At 36.1% G+C, this 25902-nt stretch overlaps 1 protein-coding gene and 1 long non-coding RNA gene across 3 annotated transcripts in view; one reads left to right on the top strand and one right to left on the bottom strand.

Annotated features, from left to right (window-relative positions):
• The window catches only part of LOC126977939 (probable beta-hexosaminidase fdl), a 174348-nt gene that overhangs the window by 55614 nt on the left and 92832 nt on the right, over positions 1–25902 (top strand). For both annotated transcript variants that reach the window (XM_050826636.1, XM_050826635.1), the window contains exon 2: positions 6431–6490. The gene's annotated coding sequence lies outside the window, so the exon portion shown is untranslated. The remainder of the gene's footprint in view (positions 1–6430; positions 6491–25902) is intronic.
• LOC126978037 (uncharacterized) overlaps positions 2219–25902 on the bottom strand; it is an 80269-nt gene continuing 56585 nt past the window's right edge. The window contains exons 4-5 of the long non-coding RNA XR_007732463.1: positions 4202–4288; positions 2219–2723 (exon numbers count right to left, since the gene is read on the bottom strand). This is a non-coding gene — a long non-coding RNA (uncharacterized LOC126978037). The remainder of the gene's footprint in view (positions 2724–4201; positions 4289–25902) is intronic.

The raw sequence follows: 25902 nt of genomic DNA, 5'->3' as shown, positions 1-25902 counted from the left end.
TCATTACCGATAGCTGTTTTAAAAGCAGATCCTTTTAAAATTGTAATTGTAAAACTGACAGATATTTTTGTATCTTTATCTTCAGCTTACAACACTTCAGATATATATAATATGTCGCAGGTATATTGTCAAATTACAATTTCACTAGTAATATTATAATTACACGGTAGATTGTCATTCGACTTCATTTCTTACAATTTAACGGCCTTGTCTTAGTGACATTGTAATTTACTGGTACTCTATAGTGATATTATAATAAATCTAGCTATATTACAAATGAAGTTAGTTTATTTTTTTTTCATACGCATTTGCACAACAGTAATATTAAACATTGGAGGGTGCATCCAAATTTCCAATCCGGTTTTGGCTCTCGCCGGCCGCTGCCGCGGCACGCTACGCTCGGCTCGTGCGTTGTGATTAACAGTATTAGTTTGTAAACATCGAACTTATCAACGTATTAAATTAACTCAATGCCCTTTTACTAATCACTATAATACTACATACGAGTGCACCTATATCTATAACACATATTAAATCCGTGTGAAAACTAATTGCTTTAGTGCACTCAATTGGGACTCAGTTAAGCTGCAACAACCTATGGTCTGGTCATGTAAATTAATTAATTAAATCGTCGTTAAAATCTCGAGATCAAACAGGGCGTTAAATTTATTCTCATGTTGTTAGCACAATATTAATGAGTCTAGAACAGATGTGCCTCTAGCAGGTTTATTGGGAATTAATTGTTAAATACGATCTGTCAAACGCCTAATGTTTGTTAAATTAGGCATTTGATTTGTCAATGTGTGAGTTAGCTACTAGTTTAGTTCTCTAAATACTATGGAGCTATTCCAAGTATGTCTGACTGCTTACGACTTGTCAATCAAAATGGGTTTCAGTGACAACAGATTCGCTATCTGTGTTTGTCTCTACGCTAGTATATTGTCTATGAAATAGATGCTATCTTCAGAGATTTTTATTGAAGCTTGTTCATATCGCAGATCATAAGCGAGATTGCCTTCTCACGATGATCACGCTAGTTAGTATGAGATGCGGCTTTATCATGATATGCCTATCTTAATCTGACATAGAGAACTTGCAGTGTTAAGGCTATATATAAGAGATTTCCTGCTATATATTGACTCAGCACAATATCTCTGGGGCCATAAAGCGTAGAGACTTGACATATGGTAAAAATATACCCTTTCCCCGAGCTGAAGTCAGCCAAGAAAGGATTTTACGAAATTCCACCCTAATGAGTTTTTGGAACGAAGTTCCTCACGGCAGGCTTGGAGGAGATAGGGATTTTGCTGCGGGATCGAACTGAAAAAAATGTGATAGTAAAACCATAAGAAAAAGTCCGTGGAATAAAACCTTTAAATGAGACACACACAGTCGTTTCTATTTCTATGTAATTTTATGTTATCAAACAAAAATAAAGAGACATATTTTGTTATTTTAATTGATAATTTTGATTACGATTTTTTTTTATTTTACGTAATTTATTATTTCCTAAAATACTGAATTTCCTAAATACTTTCGTGTAGTTAAATTAAAACTAATCTGCAAAATTTAAGAGAAAAATCAAGAAAACCTACTTAAAATTGAACACGATTTTGTTTTTACAAATTGTGTCGATTCTACATTAGCCGAAGGAACTTCGTTCCTACCTGGTGTCCCACGACACCACTTCTTTTTTTTTTTATTATGAACAGAACAACAACCGTTGGGTAAGCTAGTATATATATATGTATAAGAGACTTTCACCTATATATTGACTCATCACGATATCTCCGAAACCACAACGCCCATAGACTCGAAATTTAGGTAGGAGTAAGGTAGAAATATTCATTTCGTGGAGCAGAGGTCAGCTAAGAATGGAATTTATGAAATTTGATTATTTTTTTATTCTAAACAGACCAACGTTTGTCGAGCCAGATAGTGTTTAAATAAAATACTTTTTAAAGGATTAAAACGCGTGTAATTTTAACTGTGCAATATACAAGATGGTCTGAAATTATCTTACACCTGGGATTCAATAATCTCTAAATTTAAACCCAAAACTACACATACCAAAAAAGAAGAGGACACTGCCAGTAAATTTTGTCAAACACTGCACACGTCTGCTGCAAATAGGTGGTATTTTTATCGAGGCAATAAATGACGCTAAACTTCATATTGATAACTATGATAATAGATAATAAGATAGTAATCTTGACTCATTTCACCTGCACTTAAAAAGTGTTTTATTTAATTGTGTAAGACTCGCGTTAATCAAAGAAAATACTTACCCCCTTATTCATAATAGTCTAACTTAAAGCATTGCTAATTCTCACTCTGTCTTCTTCTATCGACCTAAGTCAGAATAAGAAAAAACACTCCTAAGCGGCAGTTTAAAGTTAGCGGACCATTATGAATAAGGAGGTTTGATTAAAAAATGATATTATAATGTTGAATCAAATCAACGTCCCGAGGAACAGCCATTTGCCGAGCCATTTAAAGATAATCGCCTACTATTTTATAATCATAAAATTAAATAATTTATATTTTACACATTTTTGTTCACTAACATAATATAATAGAATAGCATTTTAAACTACAAGTGACTATTAAACCTCATCTATATATTATAATTTAGTATCCGTCAGCATTACTGCTGCTTCGTAGGAAGGCAATCCAGGATCCTTAGCTCTGGAACACCGGGAGCAACGAGCGACTGTTACCTCCTGGAATATTAAAACAATACATTTGATATTATGATTAGTTGATATTGTGAAAACTTCTGGAATTATTAGTGAATGTGTATGTGTGTGTTTAAATTGAAGTTTTACCAGTGGGAGGCTCCTTTCCACAGGATGCCGGTACCACAACGGCGCCTATTTCTGCCGTGAAGCAATAATGTGTGTTTCGGTCTGAAGGGCGCCGTAGCTAGTGAAATTACTGGGCAAATGAGACTTAGCATCTTATATCTCAAGGTGACGAGCGCAATTGTAGTGCCACTCTGAATTTTTGGGTGTTTCAATAATCCTGTGCGGCATTGCATTGTAATGGGCAGAGCGTATCAATTACCATCAGCTGAACGTCCTGCTCGTCTCGTCCCTTATTGTCATAAAAAAGGAGAGTGTGTGGGTGTAATTATTGTAAAAGGATCATCACAAAAATGGTGAGGCATTTATTTTCTCAAAATTGATTCCTTTAGTTTTCTTTTTGATGTAACTTCAAACACTTCCACTTACACCGCTTCGAAAGAAGAAATTCACCCAGCATTCTTTTTTGCGCTCTTTTTAATAAAATACACAGTGTTGTACTGTCATTGCTATTGCTATAAAATAATCATAATCTAGTCCTAGGCTGTCCGATCACTTAGATATTCAGATGTGGAGTAAGTAGTAGGACTTACAACAGAGCCATTTCGTAATAAAACATTTCAATTTATTTATAGATAATGCCTGAACAAAAGTGACTGAGACAATATGAGAGAAAGTTTATTGTTTGCCCTTTTTATTATTATTATTTTGAGTAGGGGATTAAGATGCACTTAAATCTTAGGTTCTATTGTACCCCTGCTTACTCTACGCCTACCCTCCACTTCCTATATCTAAAAAAACAAATAAGCTGTGGAAAAATCGAGGCTACTGACTAGGAAACGTGTGCCGGGATTTAAATTATATTCTCAAGACCTATTACTTTTAAGAAGCGTAGGATCGTCAGAGGGTTCAGGCAGGGAACGTTTGAGTGAACGTGTTTTACGACACCCCAGCTTGATTCTGGCAATGGCATCACATTTCAGAAGGATGTGTATGGGGTCTTCAGCGGCTTCGCAGCAGAATCTGCACAGCTTTGATTCACTGAGACGCATTTAGGCTAGGTGCTTATTCAGCTTGCAGTGGCCTGAGTGGACACCATGAGGGCTCTCAGTTGTCTCCTGCCCAAGCTTATGCATTGTTTGCCCTTAAAGCTATTATGTAGGCAACCGCCCATTCGTAATCCGCAACACCAGGCGACAAGATGCGTTGCAAGCCTTTATTTTGGGACCATGCTCTTATCTTGAAGGTTACTAAGCCTTATCAGTTTTATTTGTTTAATTTCTATCAGATCACCCGTTTTCCCATCTTATAAAACCCCATTACTATCAGCTGATGTATTGTAAAAATAGAAGAAAGAAAAGTAAATGCTACAGCAAATGTTAGCTGTGTTTATTTACCTGTAATGTATCACTGTGTTTGTCCGAGGCTTCAGCAACCACCAGGTCGTATGCTGGCGGAGGACCAGCGCCATCTTCTATCTGCACCTGGTGATATTATAGATGATATAAAATCTGCTCAATGACGTGTTGAATTCGCACAGCTGTGTTCAATATACTGGATGAGGGCAGCGCAGGACGGATATTTGGGGGAGGCTTTTGTCCGGCAGTGGACGTCTTCCGGCTGAAATGGTGTTCAATATGAAGCAGTTAAAATTGAGTTAAAACCATTTTATCTTAAGTCAATAAAATGGTTTCTTAACGTTCTTAAAACGTTTTATAAGAGGATCTACTAAATCTATCAAGCTAAGCCATACCAAGCTATATTTACGTCAGAGTAATTGAGACGTTCTAATTTTTTTTATGATAATACATAAGGGATGAGACGAGCAGCACGTTCAGCTGATGGTAGTTGATACGCCCTGCCCATTACAATGCAGTGCTGCTGAGGATTCTTGAAAAACTCAAAAATTCTGAGCGGCATTACAATTCGGCTAGTCACCATGAAACATAAAATGTTAAGTCTCATTTGCCCAGTAATTTCACTAGTTACGGCGCCCTTCAGACCGAAATACAGTCATGTTTACACATTACTGCTTCACGGCAGAAATAGACGCTGTTGTGGTACCCATAATCTAGCCGGCATCCTGTGCAAGGGAGCCTGGTAAAAAGCTACTAAAATGTATTAAAAAAAGCTGTATTGAAGTATTATAAACTTAAGAGTAATTACTATTCCATATATTTTACTCTTTCGTTTTAATTCGTGAGGGTTATCGTTGAAAAATAATCTGCCCTTTAACATCGTTAAAGCGATCCTTATTCGCCTTAAGGCGCAAAATTGATTAATACGATGTTTAGATATAATTACATTCGACCGAAGCACCTGAGCCGAGTGTAAAATTATTTTAGCTAAGAAAACATCAAGTTCTACTTAAAATAACAGACTGATATCTGTGAAATTAAAGAAGAAATACTTATTAATTAAGTTATATCTAAGACAATTTTTTGTTTTTCAATTTCATCTATCAGTCTAAGATCCGAACCTAAATCGACCTTCACCGAGCTGATAATATAATAAAATTTAAAATAATAGGTTGCCAAAAAAATCCTGGACAGAATATTTTTAATAATTTTTAAAAAAATATTTTTCATTAAATGCTGTTTAATATGAAAATAATATTATCCTGACTTGAAGTATAAAACATATAGAATGTGCTGCCGTTGGGTTGTCTATCATTTACCTGGACGAACTACTGGGTTGCCAGGTGTAAACAGGTATGTCGATATCAGTTACTTTCACTGATTCGATAATAGAAAAAAAATTATGGGCAATATGAGGACCCAACTGAAGCTTTTTATCTAACGTGATACCCAAGAAGACCGTAGTGTGCACAAGTTCCAATCGCTGGTCATTTATAAGTACGTTGGTTTGCATTGTTTACCTCGTCATCAATATCTGCTCGTTGCTTCACTTTAAAAATAAGTGAAGTATCATCAGCAAACAATACAATCCCATGGCTATCATCTACCACAAACGGTAGATCGTTAAGATATATAAGAAACAAGAAAGGACCGAGAATAGAACCCTGTGGAACACCTATTCCCACAGGTTTACCCGAAGACCGTTTGCCATTTACATTGACTATCTGAACCCTTTCGCTTAAATATGATTTTAACAGATTTAGGGCTCTATTTTTCACTCCATAATGCTTTAGTTAGTATTCCATTATCTTCTTGAGATTATTGCGATATTCCACACTTATTTTATATAATTTATAACTTTAATGTACACAATAGCAAGTCAAGATTTATTTATTTTCAATATTTCTAATTATTTAAAATAAAATTAAAATCAGCTGTTAATATTACGTCTCAGTGCCAGGGTTGCCAACCTACCCTATAACAAACATATATTTTATTGCGTCGCAAACTGATCTGTCACAGACGATGTCAAATCTCATAATGGCGGCCAATCGGCTTGTATTAGTGTAAGTGTGTGCGTGGGCTATGTATTTACACGTTAGTCGGCTTGTTTTGGTGCTTCACTAGTTTGTAAGTTGACACGGAGTCCTCCTTTTTTTATTCGTCCGTTTTTGTTGCGAATACGATATAGGGTTGTCTGCAAAAAAATCGGTCCCAATAGAGATTTTAGAAGAATTTTAAAGTTAAAGTTTTATATTTCTTTTTCAGATATTCAAGAGCTCTCTGTTTGCACTGTCACCAAATACTACACTTTTAGTTAATGTTATGGTAAGTTTTAAGAAATCTATAAGGCTCTATTTTATTTTGGAAATTGGTAACTTTAACTCGATTGTGATACACTTGACTGTTTTATAGTACCTAAGTGACCACCACCCATGTCACATTTCATAGACCAAGTATATTAACTAGACTAATTGATAGCTTCCGTCTCACTCACACGAGAAAAAGAAAAACTTATAATAATAATAAATTCATTTATTTCAGGCAGCATTGCCCATATATTGTTAGTATTAACTTATTCTAGGATTAGTAATATTACAAGGATTTATTTTTAGATTTAGGAATAATATTCCATTTTCTATTAATAAAATTATGTACATTATTTAAGACTCTTAATATATATCATTTTTATTAATTCTATCCCTAATTGAAAAAATGTTTTTCTTCAGAATAGCATATAAAGCATCTACTCTGTGTAAGGCAAACATACGAGATGCACTACAAAAACGTGGTAATCCCATGAACATTCTAAAAGCATTATTATATTGCACTCTAAAAATGTTCATAGTTTTACGTGTATGCTTCACCCACAAGTTACTTGTATAAAAGGATAGACAGTAGGTGGTGAACAGTAGCTTTTTGACATTCCTATTGCACTTCTGAAATCTTCTTATTATCATATTCGCCCTAACTGATAAATTTCTTCTCTCTCTCTCTCTATATCATCATCATCACTCAGTACTGGTAACAAAATGGCCGAAATATTTAAATTGATTTACATTTACTAACTCTATTCCATTATGATATATTGGAATTTATTTTCTTATGCGAGTCTTATGTAAAGAAATGAGATAGAGTGATTAGATTTTTTGTTTCGCCATGCGGGCCGGTTATTTCAAGGTCAGCACAGCGGTGTGCTAAACAAACTTGACAGCGCTGCACAGATATTTTGTTTACTTTTATTTGCGTCTATAAAAATAGCTATTGTTGTTGTGAAACGTTTGAAATATCCACTATTTATTCAACATCAGTGACAATTTTAAGTAGAATCGAAGGAAATATGGTGCGATGTTGTGTTTTACGTGTAAAAGTGATAGTGAAAGAACACTTGTGTTAAATATATGTACCTATTGTACCCAATATATATATATAGGATATTATCTGTCTCATGTTGGCCACGGCAAACCAATGTCTAGTTACTATACTTGGTCTATGTCACATTTGCATTTTTTTTGTTTTGAAGTTCAACATAGATATTTTATAACACCGTAATTGTTGGAAGCGCTTCCGAACTTTTTTTTTTGGCTTTTTGGTGATGCGTACGACATGATTCCAGAAAATGTGCAAAACAAATATGTTACGAAACTCAAAAGAATAATTGTTAAAAAACGTTTGTGTGGTAAAGGTTACTATAGCAAATGACTTTCTTAATGATACTACAGATTGGGAATTGAGTGATCGCCCTCAGGCTATAAATTAATAATTTTAATTGTTCGATATTATATTGTTACGATATTTTATTTTAAAAAAAAAAGAAGAATTTTGTCAGGTCTGAGGTCATACTTTTTCGAATGGGTAGTAGTTTATGATGTTTCAATAAGTGATTTTAAATCCTAATTTGAATAAATATATTTGAATTTGAATTTAATACATCACTATTAGCTGCTACTCCAAGAGAGAAGAGCTACTTGTCGAGGCTTCTGAAAACCATTGCTACATTACTGAGTTTGGTGACAATCATCGGGGGACAGTATATATTATTTGATTATTTCTATTATAAGAAATGCATTGCATTTAAGGCTTTATTGTCTATTCTGTTCGGTTCTGAATTGTGTGGTGGTGGTCTGTAAATAAAAATTTAAATCTATTAATATTTTTGCAAGAAGGCCCTTGAGTTGAATGTCTCATCCGCCTACATTTACATAGGCACCATAGAACTGGGATGCTCCTATTTTGTGGCGGATGTTAAGGCTTTTTTCTATGGAAAGGGAGGATGAACGTACGGGTTACCTGGTGTTAAGTCACCGCTGCCCACATTGTCTTGCAACACCAGGGGAATCACAGGAACGTTGCCGGCCTTAAAGGAAAGTGTACGCGCTTTTTTGAAGGTACCCATGTCGTATCGTGCCGGAAGCACCGCACAAGGAAGCTCATTCCACAGCTTTGTTGTAGGTAGAAGAAAGTTCCTTTAAAACCGGACTGTGGAGGCTGTATTATAATCGTCAAAACTTGCTCATACAGTTAGTTCTACTGCTTCTGAACCCATCAATTTTAACTATATCTTAATTTATTCATTAAACATTTGTTTATAATTTCTCAGCTTTTCACAACATTTGATTTATATATTTTAAGTATTATTCATTTCTTATATATTAATAGGAGTACTTGCCACTTTTTATCATAAAATCGCAACATTTTTCGAAGTAGTGGTAATTAAAAAGAAAAGTCAACTTTTGTTACATTCATAAGTGTTATTTCCATGACCTATATGAGTAAAGTGAATTTGATTTAAAGCTAGCGAAACTCTCAAAGAAAAAAACGATTCACTCGATTGTATGAAACGTGCATGGTGATGGCTATAGTCTTGTAAAAATCGGGGATAGCCGAAATGCACTTCGTTTAGGCAACTTTCAAACTTAGCCGGATTATACTTCGTCGCCAATCGCCATGCTTTAATTTTTACTATTTCAAACTTATGTCAAATCACTGCACGTTTCATACTAAACTCAAATTTAAATTTTTACTTAGGCTGTCCCGTCTCTTATAACGTAGTATTTACCTCCTCTTTGCTTATAACTATGTTTACAGAAGCATAAAGGCGACGACTCCTATAGCCCAGCGATTAGTGAGCATGCCTACTGAGCTAAAGGTACAGGGTTCGAATCCCGGTAGGTGCAATCATATGTTGAATATGAATGTTTGTTTCCGAGTCATGTATGTTTATTTGTATTTATGTATGTTTAAATAAGTATATTGTACACAAATAAAATTAGAAAAACAAAATTTTATGAACGATGCGGGATTCGAACCTACGACCTCCGGCGTTCCGTGCCATTGCTCTAACCAACTGAGCTAACCGTTCGAGTACCGCCTCGTTATAAAATTCTGTTTGCTTTGTTCAACTCTCAGGTTGTGGCTTCGAATCCCGCATCATTCATAAAATTTTGTTTTTCAAATTTTATTTGTGTATTAATCCTAGAAGTGAGGGTTTATCAGTTTAAAAAAAAAACATAACATATTGTATTAAATATATCGTTGTCTTGTACCCATAGTACAGGCTATGCCTAGTTTGGGGCAAGATAATTTGTGAAAAAGTGTGTCAATATATGTCAATATTTAAAAGGCTTTTGAAGCACTGTATCGGTCGTTGACGGTGGTTTATGGAAAGCAAACATAACAATTAATGAGAGGTTAAACAAAGAAGTGTTTGGAAAGTAGGCAATCCGGAGTGTTGATATGAAACCTTATGATATTATATTGTTGAAAGTAACTATCACACGTTTTTGCGTTGTTATAAACTGTGTGAAATGCACAGTTTATTGTGTCTGATGTTTTGGTTTACACAAAGATGTTAATAAACTCTTTACTTTTTTTTAAATGAAAGTAAGGGACGAAACGAGCAGGACGTTCAGCTGATGGTAATTAATACGCCCTGCCCATTACAATGCAGTGCCGCTGCGGATTCTTGAAGAAACCCAAATATTCTGAGCGGTACTACAAATGCGGTCGTCACCTTGAGACATAAGACGTTAAGTCTTATTTGACCAGTAAGTTCACTAGCTACGAAGCCCTTCAGACCGAAACAACAGTACACATTACTGCTTCACGGCAGAAATAGGCGCCGTTACTATTTTACCATCACATAAACGTATTGTTCGTCTTATTACAAAAAAAAATACTTGCGTAACCTTAGATTATGGATTGGTCTCCACTGCGCTCCAACTAGATAACGCACTACTTACGAACAATAGCTCCTTTATTACGGCAACTAATAGATACTTGTGTGCGTGGCATCTTGACACTCAATAATATAATAATAATAATATTGACACACTTTTTACACAAATTATCTTGCCCCAAGTTAAGCATATATAGCCTGTGTTATGGGTTACAAGACAATGATATATTTAATACAATATACTTACACATACATACATAAATTCATATAACATGCATAAATACATTTAAATATCCATGACTCGGAAACAAACATCCATATTCATCATATAAATGCTTGCATCTACCGGGATTCGAACCCGTAGGATCGCTAACCACTCGGCTATTCAGGTCGTCGTGGCATGGCATCTTCCAAATTGTGTTGCCTAAGCTTCGTGTTATTTTACATTGAAATTTATAAAATACGAAATACTTACTGTCTTTCTTATTTCTTTTAGTATTATATTTACATAGTTTTACTACACAACCCGACATTTTAGTTTCAATTATTAGCAAAGTTTAACAGAACATGTGGCACTTCAACGTCACACATTGTTCGAGTCTGGCTTGAGTACGTCCAGTTGGGCGTTGTATTAGTATTTTACTAGCCGCACTTTGCGACTACGCCTGCGGTATCTAGTTGGAGCGCAGCGGAGACCAAGCCTTAATCTAAGTGCGTAACATTTGTTTAATGAAACAGCACAAAAGCAACGTATTGTTACGTGTCAAGACAACAGGTTTAAGAAAACACCAGTAAAATGCCGAAAATAACTTATTTTGCGTCGCTGCAGTCAGTTATTTATTCCATAGGTACTAGGGTACGGATAACACTAGTTTTGGCCAGACAATTCACTTTATCGCATCTAAATACTGAATGATCTAACGAACCATTACAAAGACGATATAAATACTACGTAATAAGAGACGGGATTGCCTCTTTTTTTATGATAATAAGGGACGAGACGAGCAGGACGTTCAGCTGATGGTAATTGATACGCCATGCCCATTACAATGCAGTGCCGCTCAGGATTCTCAAAAAACCCAAAAATTCTGAGCGGCACTACAATTGCGTTCGTCACCTTGAGACATAAGATGTTAAGCCTCATTTGCCCAGTAATTTCACTAGCTACGGCGCCCTTCAGGCCGAAACACAGTAATGCTTACACATTACTGCTTCGCAGCAGAAATAGGCGCCGTTGTGGTACCCATAATCTAGCCGGCTTCCTGTGTGGTGAGGAGCCTCCCACTGGTAAAAGCCAAAGTAAAAATTGAAATTTAGTTTAGTAAAAGTGCAGTGTTCTGACATAAGTTTGAAGTAGTAATAACAATATTACGAAGTATAATCCGGCTAAGTTTGAAAGCGAACAGTTGCTTAAAACGTAGTGGATTTTGGCAATCTCCGTTTTTTACATGATTATTAGCCGTCATCTGTCAATCTATCAATGACTGCACGTTTCATACAATCGATTTTTCCTTAGAGAGTTAGAGATAAGTCTAGAATATTCTCGAACAGAAACTAACAACGAAAACATGTTTTTGTAAACAACTCTATTTACTTTTTTTTTGGAGATAATATTTAATGTACAAAGCAAGGTAACAGTTTATTATACTTATTATAGATTTATTTATTTTCATTTGTTATTTCTTCTTTTATCTTAATAAGTAGGTACTTAACTAGATTTCCTCACAAACAAATCTCTCTACACACTAATCTTATTTAGTTAAACCTCTTAGTTCTAAGTAATGTAGTTTCAGTCCAAATGGAAAACCTAAATAGGCATTACTGGTTGAAGATTTTAAATCGATATTGTTTTCAGGTCCCTTGTTTTACATTAACGGCAAAACTCCAAGTAAGACATATTCTCTAAAAGATTAAAATGTTTAAAATAGTTGTGAGAAAATTTGTGGTGTTTGAGAATGATGATTCGTGTATCTTGAACCGAATTGCGCTCAAAAGTCAAGATACTCCAGGAACTAGATATCAATCAGGGTTTCTGACATTTTTTTTAATGAAAATAAGGGACGGGACGAGCAGGACGTTCAGCTGATGGTAATTAATACGCCATGCCCATTACAATGCAGTGCCGGTCAGGATTCTTGAAAAACCCCTAAAATTCTGAACGGACTACAATTGCGCTCGTCACCTTGAGACATAAGATGTTTAGTCTCATTTGCCCAGTAATTTCACTAGCTACGGCGCCCATCAGACCGAAACACAGTAATGCTTACACACTACTGCTTCACGGCAGAAATAGGCGTCGTTGTGGTACCCATAATCTAGCCGGCGTCCTGTGCACAGAAGCCTCTCACTGGTAAAATGTTCTGACAGTGTTGTCTCGCATTCTTTGGACACATATCGTAGTGGGGCGCCTGCTTCATAGACCAGAAGGATGATGCATTGAATATATGATAATTTATATTTATACAGTTAATTATTTATTACTTTTTATGAAATAATATTGTATATTATGTAAACATGACTCATATATTCGATGCAACACATTACAAACTAATTTGTTATGTATATTACAGCTAATAATCTATTTGATTGAGGAGAGCGGCCGTTGAGTTTCTTGTATGTTCTTCTCACGAGCTCAACTATCTACGAACATTTGGTAAATTCAGTAATTTAAAAGAAATATTTGTAGTGACGATTCAAAAGCGTTTATTTTAAGTCTAATTGAATAAAGTTTATTTGACTTTGACTTGACCGTTTTGTCGTCCAGGCTAAAGTAGAAGGCACTAGACGATGAAATGACCAAATCCCTTCTTCTATGGGCGGGTCCTTGCATGGTGCATTCGAGTAAACTGACATGGTGCATTTGAATGATAGTGGCAGGTGGCGAAAAATTAGGGGGTGCTTAAGCACCAGATGTCCTGAGCCATCAGAAATCCTCTTTACAACTAAGATCGCTCTGTCAGGAGCGTATCGACCGATAAGAATGTCAATGAACGACCTGACTAGTTTTGGTGAAATAAATTTTGCGTGTGTTAGATAGGTTCCTACACGGTTTAGATTTGCAATTTAATCTATACTATAATATTATAAAGCTGCAGTGTTTGTTTGTTTGTTTGTTTGTTTGTTTGTTTGTTTGAACGCGCTATTCTCTGGTACTACTGGTCCGATTTGAATGATTCTTTCAGTGTTGGGTAGTCCATTTATCGAGGAAGGCTATAGGCTATGTTTTTTTTTTTCAAAATTAGGGATCCGTAATAAAATTGCTATTTTGTAACACAAGGTGTAAAATCGAAAACCTATTTTTGCGTGCGCTGCAAAAACAGACAATAGAACAAAATGATGTACAGCCTATTATATAGGCAATATTTTATTACTTATAAAACTATCGCGTGAATCTTATATCTTTAAACGAGCAATTCTTGTATATATATAATCTGAATCTCGGAAACGGCTCCAACGATTTTCATAAAATTAAGTATGCGGAGGATTTCGGGGGTGATAAATCGATCTAGCTAGGTTTCAATTTAAAAAAAATGGTTTTATCCATGTTTGAATGAGAAACAGCTGCGATAACATTAGAATACAAAGGTAAATTTCGCCACTATATACAAGACTATTATAGCTCAGATGGGACATTGGGTGATCCGGAAAACAGAAGACCCCGGTTCGAATCCAGAAGTCCTATTAGTTTTTATTTTGTTCAAGTTTTGTACATTCTTAAATTTCCGAGCAAGGCTCGGTCGTCCGGATATTTATACTTTATATGGCAAAACAACGTTTGCCGGGTCAGCTAGTCCAGTATATATCGGGCTCGAGGCAGATTGACATTTTTATATATTTTATTTGCATATAAAAATTAACCCTCTCCCTTGCATTGCATAAGACTACGACATCAAAGGTGAAAAACAAGTAGAAATGTGTAGAAATCCGTACACTAATTTGCTAAATGCTTTTACGTGCAATTTTTATCAAGCTCCTCGCCAGAGACTAACTGTTGTCAGTATGTCACAATACATGATTCTATTAAGAATCCTTCCTGTACTTATTAAAAACTTAGAACAAAAAACGTCAACGCTGCTTCATGTCTCTTAGCTAGACTTTAATAATATTTTTTTTGGGTTCCGACAGTCGAAAGAAAAAACGGTCTCAAACAGGTTTATTATATATGCAAACACAAGGTGCTACTAAGATATTCATCATTCTTACAAGAAATTAATATTAAGGATTTCATATGCTTATTTCTTAGTGCGGCAGAACAATCATTTCTAAAATAACTTCAATTTACTCCGTGCACAGGATGCTGTATAGATTATGGGTACCACGACGGCGCCTATTTCTGCCGTGCAGCAGTAATGTGTAAACTTTACTGTGATTCGGTCTGAAGGGAAAGAAGACTTAACATCGTATGTCTATAGCTAACGAGCGCAATTGTAGGGCCACTCAGAATTTTGGGCGTTTCAAGAATCCCGAGGTAATAGGCAGGGCGTATCAATTACCATCAGCTGAACGTCCTGCACGTCTCGTCCCGTATTTTCCTTAAAAAAAACAGCTAACGATACAATTTCTCTACTGTTTTGAATTATTTTTGATAAAAATTCAAATTTAAATTGCAGCAACCTGTATTTTATTGTAATGCATTGTAATCTAATTAATGCGTATATAAAGTAAATTATTGAAAGAAAACATTATGGAAGCTATAGTGATCAGTAAGGCCGATTTAATAACAAGTATTATCTGTAATCGCCAACTGTTATATCTAGTCTGTGGCCGGATCGGTTCGCCGTCGATTTGGCGGGAAATTGTTAACCTGGGAAATCATTTCAGAACCGCACTTGGAATTGTAATAAGCAATAACGATTACAACCTTAATCTATTATTAAATGGTTTCAGGTGAAAAACACAACCATGACGTCAGATGTACATTTCTTTACTTTAACTAGATAAAATATATATTCGTGGTTTGTAAGTTAATTCTATACTCAAATTCAAATATTTTTATTCAAAATAGGATGTCACATCACTTATTATAAGTCAAAAAGTACCACCCATTCCTCATGCCTCAGACCTGAGAAGAATGGGCGCAAGAAACTCAGCAGGCTTTTTTTTTAATATAAAATATGCAAATGATTTAAGTTTTCTTTAGTGTTAATTCCGCCAATATTTGTTTTAAAAACAATTCGACACGTGTTTCGCCTCTACACGAGGCATCCTCAGGACGTGTTGTCTCGCCAAAATCTGGCACGAGTTGATGAGATTATTCCATTATTCAGTTTTCAAACTAAGATTTTTGTCAGTAAAAATACGCTTTTATAGAAAATTTATCTTAAAAAATGCAACATAAATAATAGTAAAAAAAACTAAAAAATAGAAAATAAATTTAAATTGAAAATACTTAGTATAAAAAATATTATATTTAAAAAAGGGGGTGCTTTTTAAGATATTATTAAAATAATAATTCTTCTACAACCCACGGTTTTTTTTTTTTATAACGAAATATATTTTTTACACTATTTTCAATTTAAATTTATTTTCTATTTTTAGTCGAATTGTAAATAAAGCGTGTTTTTTAGTTTTTTTTTTAACTATTATTTATTTAATAATTCTCTTGAATTTCGTAATACATTTGTTTTGAACATTATCTGGGATCTTGTTGTATAGTTCCTCATGTATATTATTTTTAATTACATTAGGTATGTATATTATATTCATATTTAGATAAGTTTTTCAAATTTTGTTCACATTATTTGTTCTTATATTTTGTGTATTTGGAGTGTTTATTCCAAATAAAGTTAATAAATAAAATAGTTTGTTAAAAAAATAGTTTCACTCGGTTTTCTGTCTGTCTGTCACTGTCATGACTTTTTTCTTAGAAACGCGTCGAAGTATGGAATTGAAATAAACATTAAATTCTAAATCTATGGCTCCTTGAAGCTGTTAAAAATCGAATTTAATTGAAGCCATATTGTGAAATTTTAATTACGCAAATAAAATTTGAAAACAACAATTGAATTTATGAACGATGCGGACTAATCCTAGAAGTGAGGGTACTTTAAAAAAAATCATATTGCTTTGATTTCAAAGAGCGACATCTCAAGTCAATTTCCTAATATACAAATATTGGGGTTGAACAGGTTATCAACTGTAAAGTAGATCCTTCAGTTCAGTTCAGTTTTTTTTTTTTTTTTATGCCAATACGGAACGAGACGAGCAGAACGCTCAACTGATGGTAATTGATACGCCCTGCCCATTACAATGCAGTGCCTTTCAGGATTCTTGAAAAACCCAAAAACTGAGCGGCACTACAATTGCGCTCGTCACCTTGAGACATAAGATGTTAAGTCTCATTTGCCCAGTAATTACACTAGCTACGGCGCCCTTCAGACCGAAACACAGTAATGCTTACACATTACTGCTTCACGGCAGAAATAGGCGCCTGTGTGGTACCCATAATCTAGCCGGCATCCCGTGCAAAGGAGCCTCCCACTGGTAAGTCAGTTGGAAGAGCGCTCGCACGGAACGCGAGAGGTCGCAAATCCTGCATCGTTATAAATTTTATTTGTGTAATCTTCTTTAACTTTCTCGGATCAAGGCTTCAAAGTGTGCAACTTTTTTTTAATTTACTTAAACTTTTTGCAATTCAAGTGAATGTCAAAGTGAGTTTACGGAAGTAATTCAGCCGTGAAGCTCAACAAGCTGCCGCCGGCTCCGTGTGGGAATGGGGGGGGGGGGTCGCTCCGTCTACCGTCGCTAATCTCTTTAACACTTATAGTTAGCGGAGTTAATACAATGTGATTAAGCTGTTTGTCTGTCTTTGAGATTCTGCTGCGTTGCCTTCGTTGGATTTTGAACTGATCAAGCGACTCGCTAAATTGTTTGTATAAACTTAGAAATTGTAATTCTTCCCCGCGACTGTTTCTGCGCACATTTCAGAGTATTGTTTCGGTTTAAACATGTCTAAATATCGCGGGGAGTTTGCTACGATAAGGGCATATATTTCGGATATCCAGATCTACCACTATCTCGGGCTCCAAGACCACCGCCTGGCTTCGCTGTAAAAGTCTTTAGGGCACAGAGGAGGTTTTTAGTCGGTAGGGTGTCTCCACCCGAGCCCGACATATGGGATCCGTTTCGGGTTCTTCAATACGAAAATGTATTTTTCTCCTCTACGACCAAAAAAAAATTCACTATTCGAATAACGTCTGTATAATTATTTGCTTCTTTTTTCGAACTTTACCAATACTTTTTCATTACTCATACTCGGAAAGTAATGTTGTTTTGATCTGATTATTGGGTAGAAAATGCTGCTTCCCTCCATAGAGAGGGAATAACTCATACAAATTACTTCCCACCTAAGAGCCGGAATGAACTTTAAAAATATAACTGCTGTGAAGAGTTTTATGTAAAAAAGAACTAATAAAAAAAAATGCTGCGGCCATGTGACTTTCTAAGCAGCCAGTGTGAACTTAGCGCAAACTTTTTTGAGCGGAATAAACCGCAACAATTACGCGGTAAGTTCCATATTTGAAATTTAAAAAGTCGACATAAATTGGCGGGATACTAATCTGTGCTTAGATAAACAAATAGTTTTATTTGCCTCATATTCGAAATGAAAAGTAGAGTGTTTAACTCGGGTAAAAGTATCAATTCCTACTCGGACTATAGCCGACTTCGCTGCGCTCTAAATACCTCGGGAATTTATTCTTTCGACCCTCGGTTAACAATCTACTATTCTATAATGTTTTAATAAATATATCCTAACGCAATTTCTAGGATTCGTGAGCGTAAATCAAACTTACTTTCAGCGGGAATCGCACATCAATTTCGTAGCCTACGATACGTTAGTGAAAACGTGTTCTAATCGTTAGATTATCCTCAACTAACATTGACTATAACAAACAAATCTGTCTTTGGCCTTGGTTACATAAGTACAGTTTCAATTGGTTTTTAATACATGATGTACGGTTCGATTTTATTAAAGCCAGCCCCCCAGTATTTTTGTGTTTATTTCATTGGGATCGGTTTACAAACAAATGTTAGTTTAAGGCCAGGGGCGTGTATATCATATAGGCAATTAGCTAGTGCCTACCTCGTTATGAACCTAAATGAATACAGTAATAAAATTCATTTATTTTAATAATGTTCCGTTATTTTATAACCAAAGTTTTTCGGACACCTACTCATAAAATGTTACTTTACGCTAGATTTTTTTACAATAAGGGACGAGACGAGCAGGACGTTTATCTCATGGTAATTGATACTCCCTGCCCAGTATATGTAGTACCGCTAAGGATTCTTAAAAATCCCAAAAATTCTGATCGGTTCCACAATTGCGCTTGTCTTCTTGAGACATAAGATGTTAAGTCTTATTTGCACAGTAATTTCACTAGCTACGGCGCCCTTCAGACCGAAACACAATACTGTTTCACAGCAGAAATAGGCGCCGTTGTGGTACCCTTAATCTATCCGCCATCCCTACTCCCACTGGTAAATAGATACTAGATACCTATGGTAATCAATCTCCAGATCGCATATTCCAATGCTCAACTACGACTAGTTAGATCTACAGTGCCTACCTTGCTACAAAACCAATGCAGCGTGCATTGGTGAAAGCGGAAAAAGTCGCGGGAGGTCCGGACCCCAATATCAATGATTAGCTTTGTCAACAAGAATAACTAAACTCTTTAATCTAGGTTTTGCATCATAAGAGACTCGCACAAGTAGCAATTAATTAGTTTAATGACGCTGGTGGCTTGGACTCGTGGAAAGGCGCTGGTGTGGGACGCTACTTGCGTCGACACTCTGGCTCCTTCTCATGTCTAAGTTACGTCAGTTGGTCCTGGGGCTGCTGCTTCGACTGCCGAAGACAGTGAAAATGCTACCAGTATTCTTGGTACGCTTTCACGAAATGATAGTTTTACATGAATATTTACTAGAGGTCGGGACAACATCGGGCCATATATTATAACGCTAATTACAGGCGTAGTATTTTGCTAGTACATAAATAAATTAATTACGTTCTCGTCACAGGCTTAAAGTGTTGTTAAATCAGTTAACAGGTTGGCAGAATATGAAGTGGAAAATCAATAACTGTTCGTAGTACAAAGAGTTGCAATCAACTATTTGTACCGACGCGACGTACAAATATTCGTTGCAACTGGCGTGACCACTTCAATATATTGAATTATAATTTGTTTTAGGGTTGGTGTGTGTTTAGTTAATCTACCAGTCAGGGTTGTTAAGCGTACTTAATTAATATTATATTTTATCTACAACCATGCTTTAAATCCTCTATCATCCAAACGAGTGTTGTAATGAAATTCAGTACAACATTACAACACTCGTTTGGGTGGTATAATGGTTACTGGCTTTTTTAATGTTAGCAGTAAGCTAACTGTTTCAGAATATTTCATAGAGGATTCATATTATGGGTGTAGATAAAGTCTTGTGTGCAACTGTTGATAATTAGGTATTAAAACACTCATGTGATACTATTATCATATATAAAAGATATAATCAAGATAAACCCACATTCGTGCTTTAATACCCTTATTACACAACAGTTGCATAAATAACTATTACTGTACTTTGGGTAACGGTATCATGTAAAAGGTGGTAAAGAGTTTTTGTCTGTTTGTGTGTTTGTTGAATAGATTTAATTCTTATTTTGCATTAATGTTAACAAGAGTTAAATGTCAGAGACCTTGAGCGATATGAGTTCACCGCTGCCGGCCCGCCATCTATGTAACAAAGCCAATATTTTCAAAATTCTTGCGTGGAAAACAGTTTATATGCTTACAATCCTCGTTATTCTCTACTAATATGAATAAATGAACCTACACAAAAAAGTACAAGTTATAATATAATAACTTTTCTGAGAGAAGTACCAAAAAAATGCGTCACGCCATGCCAAAAAACTAGTTTAACTTCAAAAAAAGTAGTAGTTCAAAAAGGCTCGGCAGTGTTAACTATAACCAACAGCAAGCATTAGCAACCTACAAATAAGACTTAAGGATATGTGTAACAGGATTAAATAGTGTTCATAGCTCGGAATGCTATACTTTCACCACAAAACTTGTCTAAAAACATCATGTTTGCGTGTTGTCTGCTTACTCTCCGCCTTAATTCGTAAATGTGTGCGTTAGCTCCATTTCAGTCGGTTGACGTCCACTGATGGACAAAGGCCTCCTCCAAAGATAGCCATGACGATCGGTCCTGCGCTGCCCTCATCCAACCTACTTCGATCGTGACCAGATCGTCCATCTTGTGGGTAATCTAGTGGTTTAATATTCAAAATACCACGGAGCTTACAATAATTATTCGCGCCAACCAAGAGTGGCTGACTTTTTCTTCTTCTTCTCAATCGTTCACTCTTGTCAGAGTGGTCGTGGTTGCCAAGATGACGCAACATTAGTCGCCGTTGGTCTCCACAGTTATGGGTCGCACTGCCTCCCTCGCGATGCTCCTCCACTTTTGACGGTTTGCAGCATTGCGGGAGCACTCCACAATAGGTGTCTGGGTCACTGTTTTGATAAGGTCCGTCCATCGTGTGGGTGAGCGTCCTCTCGCTTTTTTCCCCTCCACCTTCCCCTGCACTATCAACCGCTCAATCGATCCTTCATTTCTGGAGATGTGACCAAAGAACTTCAGAATTCGTAGTTGCACAGTCGACGATAGCCTTTCTTTTATCTTCAGTTCTTTTAAGATGGATTTGTTGGTTCGGAAAGCCGTCCAAGGGATCTTCAGGAGTCGTCTCCAACACCATGACTTTTGCAACTTGGGAATTAAAATATTGTATTATTGATTCTCCTCATCTTATATCGAAACTAAACCTCGCTGTTCCAAAAACTCAACCGAGATCGTGTAAGAAATATAATCCATTAGTCTGTAATTATGCAGGACCTAATTTGGGCTATTTCTCTCCCTTTTTTTTTTTATGGAATAGGAGGACAAACGAGCGTACGGGTCACCTGGTGTTAAGTGATCACCGCCGCCCACACTCTCCTGCAACACCAGAGGAATCACAAGAGCGTTGCCTCCCTTGAATAGAATTACCAGGGAGTGTAACAGTCATCACGATGAAGTCGACATATTTGATCACAACTTACGCAAATTTAAAAAATATATTTATAGTTCTTATTTTATTTTGTGGCTTCATTTAATTGAATAACATGTTATTTTTGCATGAATGTTATGTTTTCGTATTATACTGTGTTAATATTAGTGTATACCTTGTTGGCGGAATTTAATAAATAAATAAATCGGTTACGGTAACAATAGATACGCCTTTTCTTCTCTATGTTGATGTATAACCATTAGAGTTTGTTCTTCTCTATTCCTCGCTTTGTTCATCTAAACGCGTATATTCATCTAAACTATATATTGTAAGTCTGTAGTATGATGACTAATCTATTTCAGATGATTGGCGGTTGATTAATTGCGGATGTCGTTACCCGCAATATTTGAAATTTCGAATAATTCGAGATTAACTTACTGATCAGTTCCATAGTAATTCTAATTTCAAATATAAATCCCATAGGCATAATTGGGTTGAATACTTTTTAGGGTTTTGAACTCGAAGTGTGTGACTTCGCTGTGTAATGTGTTTGTCTGTCAGATGAATTGTTACTTTTTCTGTGAGATGAAGTAGTTTTTTTTATATGAAAATAAAGGACGAGAAGAGCAAGACGTTCAGCTGATGGCTATTGATACGCCCTGCCCATTACAATGTAGTTCCGCTCAGGATTCTTGAAAAACCCAAAAAATCTTAGCGGCACTACAACTGCGTTCTTCAAATTCAAATTCAAGTATTTTTATTCAAAATAGGATTTAAAATCACTTATTGAACGTCAAAATCTACCACCCATTCAAAAGAGACTGCCTCAGACCTGAGAAGAATGGGCGCAAGAAACTCAGCGGGTTATTTTTTTTAATATAAAATATGGATTACAATGTAATATCGTACAGTAAACATTTATAATTAAAGATCCTGAGGGTGTTCGCTTTATTCCCAGTCCGTGGTGTCAGTAAGAAAATCGTTTATGCTATAATAACCTTTCCCACACAAACGTTTTTTAACAATTCTTTTAAATTTCCTAACACATTTGTTTTGTACATTTTCTGGGATCATATTGTAGAAGCATATACATCCCCCAACAAAAGACTTACTAACTCGACCCAACCGAGTAGTAGGCATAACAAGTTTATGTTTGTTCCTCGTGTTAACATTATGAATGTCACAGTTTCTAGAAAATTCCTCAATGTGCTTATGAACATACAAAACATTATCGAAAATGTATTGAGAAGCAACAGTCAAAATGTTTATTTCTTTAAATTTTTCTCTTAATGATTCTTTAGGACCTAGGTTATAAATCGCGCGAATAGCCCTCTTCTGCAGCACAAAGATAGTATTGATTTTCTTAACCGCATATGCTGCAGAACTAAGCCTATTCGCCAATCCTTCAATATGGGGGCCCCACTGCAATTTGGAATCAAGAGTAATGCCAAGAAATATAGCAGATTCCACTGGTTTTACCACCTTGAGACGTAAGTTGTCAAGTCTCTTCATTTGTTCAGTAATTTCACTAGCTACGGCGCACTTAGACCGAAACACAGTAATTCTTACACATTACTGCTTCACGGCAGGAAGAGGCACCGTTGTGGTACCCATAATCTAGCCAGCATCAGGTGCAAAGGAGCCTCCCACTGGTGCACAAAATGTTCACCTGATGTCTTAAAAAATAAGATTAAGGCGGATAATATACAGGAAATCCCCCCTAAATGTGTTATAGGAGTACATAAACTGTACAAATCATTATAAATGTCACAGTACAGAAGTATGTATATGGGAAATTCCGCGTTATATGGCCTGCCAGTGTTATAGACTTATAGATGTTATAGTTATCGCGTAATATGAAAACGCGTTACAACAGTCCCGCGTTATAAAGGGAATGGTTAGGAAGTTTAATGTAAAGTGTGTTTTCCAGTGGGAGGCTCCTTTGCACAGGATACCGGCTAGATTATGGGTACCACAACGGCACCTCTTTCTGCCGTGAAGTAGTAATGCGTGAGCATTACTGTGTTTCGGTCTCAAGGGCGCCGTAGCTAGTGAAATTATTGGTCAAATGATACTTAACATCTTATATTTTAAGGACGAGTGCAGTTGTAGTTCCGCTCAGAATTTTTGGGTTTTTCAATGCATTGTAATGGGCATTGCGTATCAATTACTATCAGCTGAACGTCCTGCTCGTCTCGTCCTTTATTTTCATTAAAAAAAAACTTGTGGTCCGTCTAAATAGAAAGCATTAAAATAGACGAAAACGTGCTACAAATGTATTTTTACATATTTTCACCCGCAAATGTACGTAGTAAATGATTAACTTTTGGCCCAGTTTTTAACATAAACCTCTTTTACTACATGGTCGCCTGGTACAAGTAAACAATTTCAATACCCGCACAAGTACTGTGATAACTTTTAATTACTCGAAATAAGTTATAAAGTCGAATGCATGCCGACAGAACTTTGATTGCTTTAAAATCTCAAGTCGCTTTCCTTGTAAACTAAAATATTTTTAGAGAAACTTATTTTCAACTCATTCGTAGAGATTTCCCAAAGACATGTTATAGTATATTTCAACTCATTCGTAGAGATTTCCCAAAGACATGTTATAGTATATTTTTTTTATTTTGAGCTACTATGTATGATATTTTGATAGCTCTGATATTTCGCATACTGTAGTTTAAAAATAATTATAGGTATTTTCAAATCTAATATAAATAAATTCTAATACTGTATCTCATAGTTAATTCTCGAAAACATTTATTACAATTTTACTATGCACAGGATGCAGGCTAGATTATGGGTACAATAACGGCGACTATTGTTGCCGTGAAGCAGTAATGTGTAAGCTTTACTATGTTTCGGTCTGAAGGGCGCCGTAACTAGTGAAATTACTGGGCAAATGAAACTTAACATCTTATGTCTCAAGGTGACGAGCGCAACTGTAGTGTCGCTCAGAATTTTTGGGTTGTTTCAATAATTCTAGGCAGAACGTATCAATAACCATCAGTTGAAAATGCTGCTGGTCCCTTATTTAAAAAAAATCCATTGTGTGTGCAATAGGTCCTTATCTGCTATACTACATATATCACAATAATTGTATAGCGTAGTCTCCAAAAGAGCTTAACGATCCTTTGATTTTTACCAAGAGTTAATAATGTTTTATTGTCTATAAGTATTTCACAATAATGGTGGTTCTTTGAATAATTAGTATCACACAGCTCTCTAACATTTAACAATCTAATTTAAGCATCACATAAAATTTGTAAAAAGCTTTCCGAAGGTCAGGAATAAATTGGGACATATTGGACCGTCCCGAAATAGTATCACAGACGATATGGACAGTAATAGAATCCTGAATTACGTTCGCTTTCACGCGGAATAATGCGGCAGCATTGATTGATCATTGGTTAGCGACCAATCGCAATATTAAAATGGATGAGTATTGAAATAACTTCTCTAAAAAGCGTCATATTTTCTTTAAAATCTTAAATTAAAGCAAATAAACGTCGTTCACTGTTTTTATTTTTATGGAATAGCAGGATAAACGAGCGTACGGGTCACCTGGTGTTAAGTGATCACCGCCGCCCACATTCTCTTGCAACACTAGAAGAATCACAGGAGCGTTGCCGGGCTTTAAGGAAGGTGTACGCGCGTTTTTGATGGTACCCATGTCGTATCGTTCCGGAAACACCGCACAAGGAAGCTCATTCCACAGCTTTGTAGTATGTGGAAGAAAGTTCCTTGAAAACCGCACTGTGGAGGACCGCCACACATCCAGATGGTGAGGATGATATCGTAACTGGTGGCGTGTCGTGCTAAGGTGGAATTCGGCGGCAGGAATCAGGTGAATCACTTCTTTTTATATAAGAGGGGGTAAACGAGCAAGAAGCTCACGTGATTTAGAGTAGTGAGGCAACCACCCATGAACATCTGTAACATGGACCAGCGTTTAAGGTGGAAGTATACTCGAAGATCCCTAAGTCGTTATGGGTTCGGGAAAACTGCAGCCGATGAGTTCACATAATGAATGTGCGACGAAAAAAGTTTCTCGCAAAACGCAAGCTTAAAGCACGTTAAAGATGCCAGACGTCAACATCATGCTCGGTGGTTGAATTGGGATGGTGGTATGAACCCGAGCGGCTCTATATACTTCCTGTGATATATGCGCTAGAAGATGCAAAGAGAACCCACATCTATCTCAGCCGATCGGAGATGATTCGAGTATGCGGTTATATGAAAGTAGCTGGAGAGTACCCGCCCAGAGTGAAATATCTTAAAAGCATTGTTTGACTATTCTTAAGTTTTAGGCCTATCGCAGACGACAGACCATCCGTGACGCACTTTTTAGTCTGTAATATTAAAACATAGAATTATATGCAGTACCGCAAACGACGCGCAAAAAGTCTGACACATAAAATATCCTCGTAGAATCTGACAGATCGCAAAACCGCGCCGTACAAAAAATGCGCCAAAAATATATTATAACATTCGCGACTATACGCGTTA

Source organism: Leptidea sinapis, chromosome 46 (genome assembly GCF_905404315.1).
Source record: "Leptidea sinapis chromosome 46, ilLepSina1.1, whole genome shotgun sequence".
NCBI lineage: Eukaryota > Metazoa > Arthropoda > Insecta > Lepidoptera > Pieridae > Leptidea > Leptidea sinapis.
The sequence above is the reverse complement of the archived record's forward strand: the minus strand, read 5'-3'. Positions and strand labels throughout refer to the sequence as shown.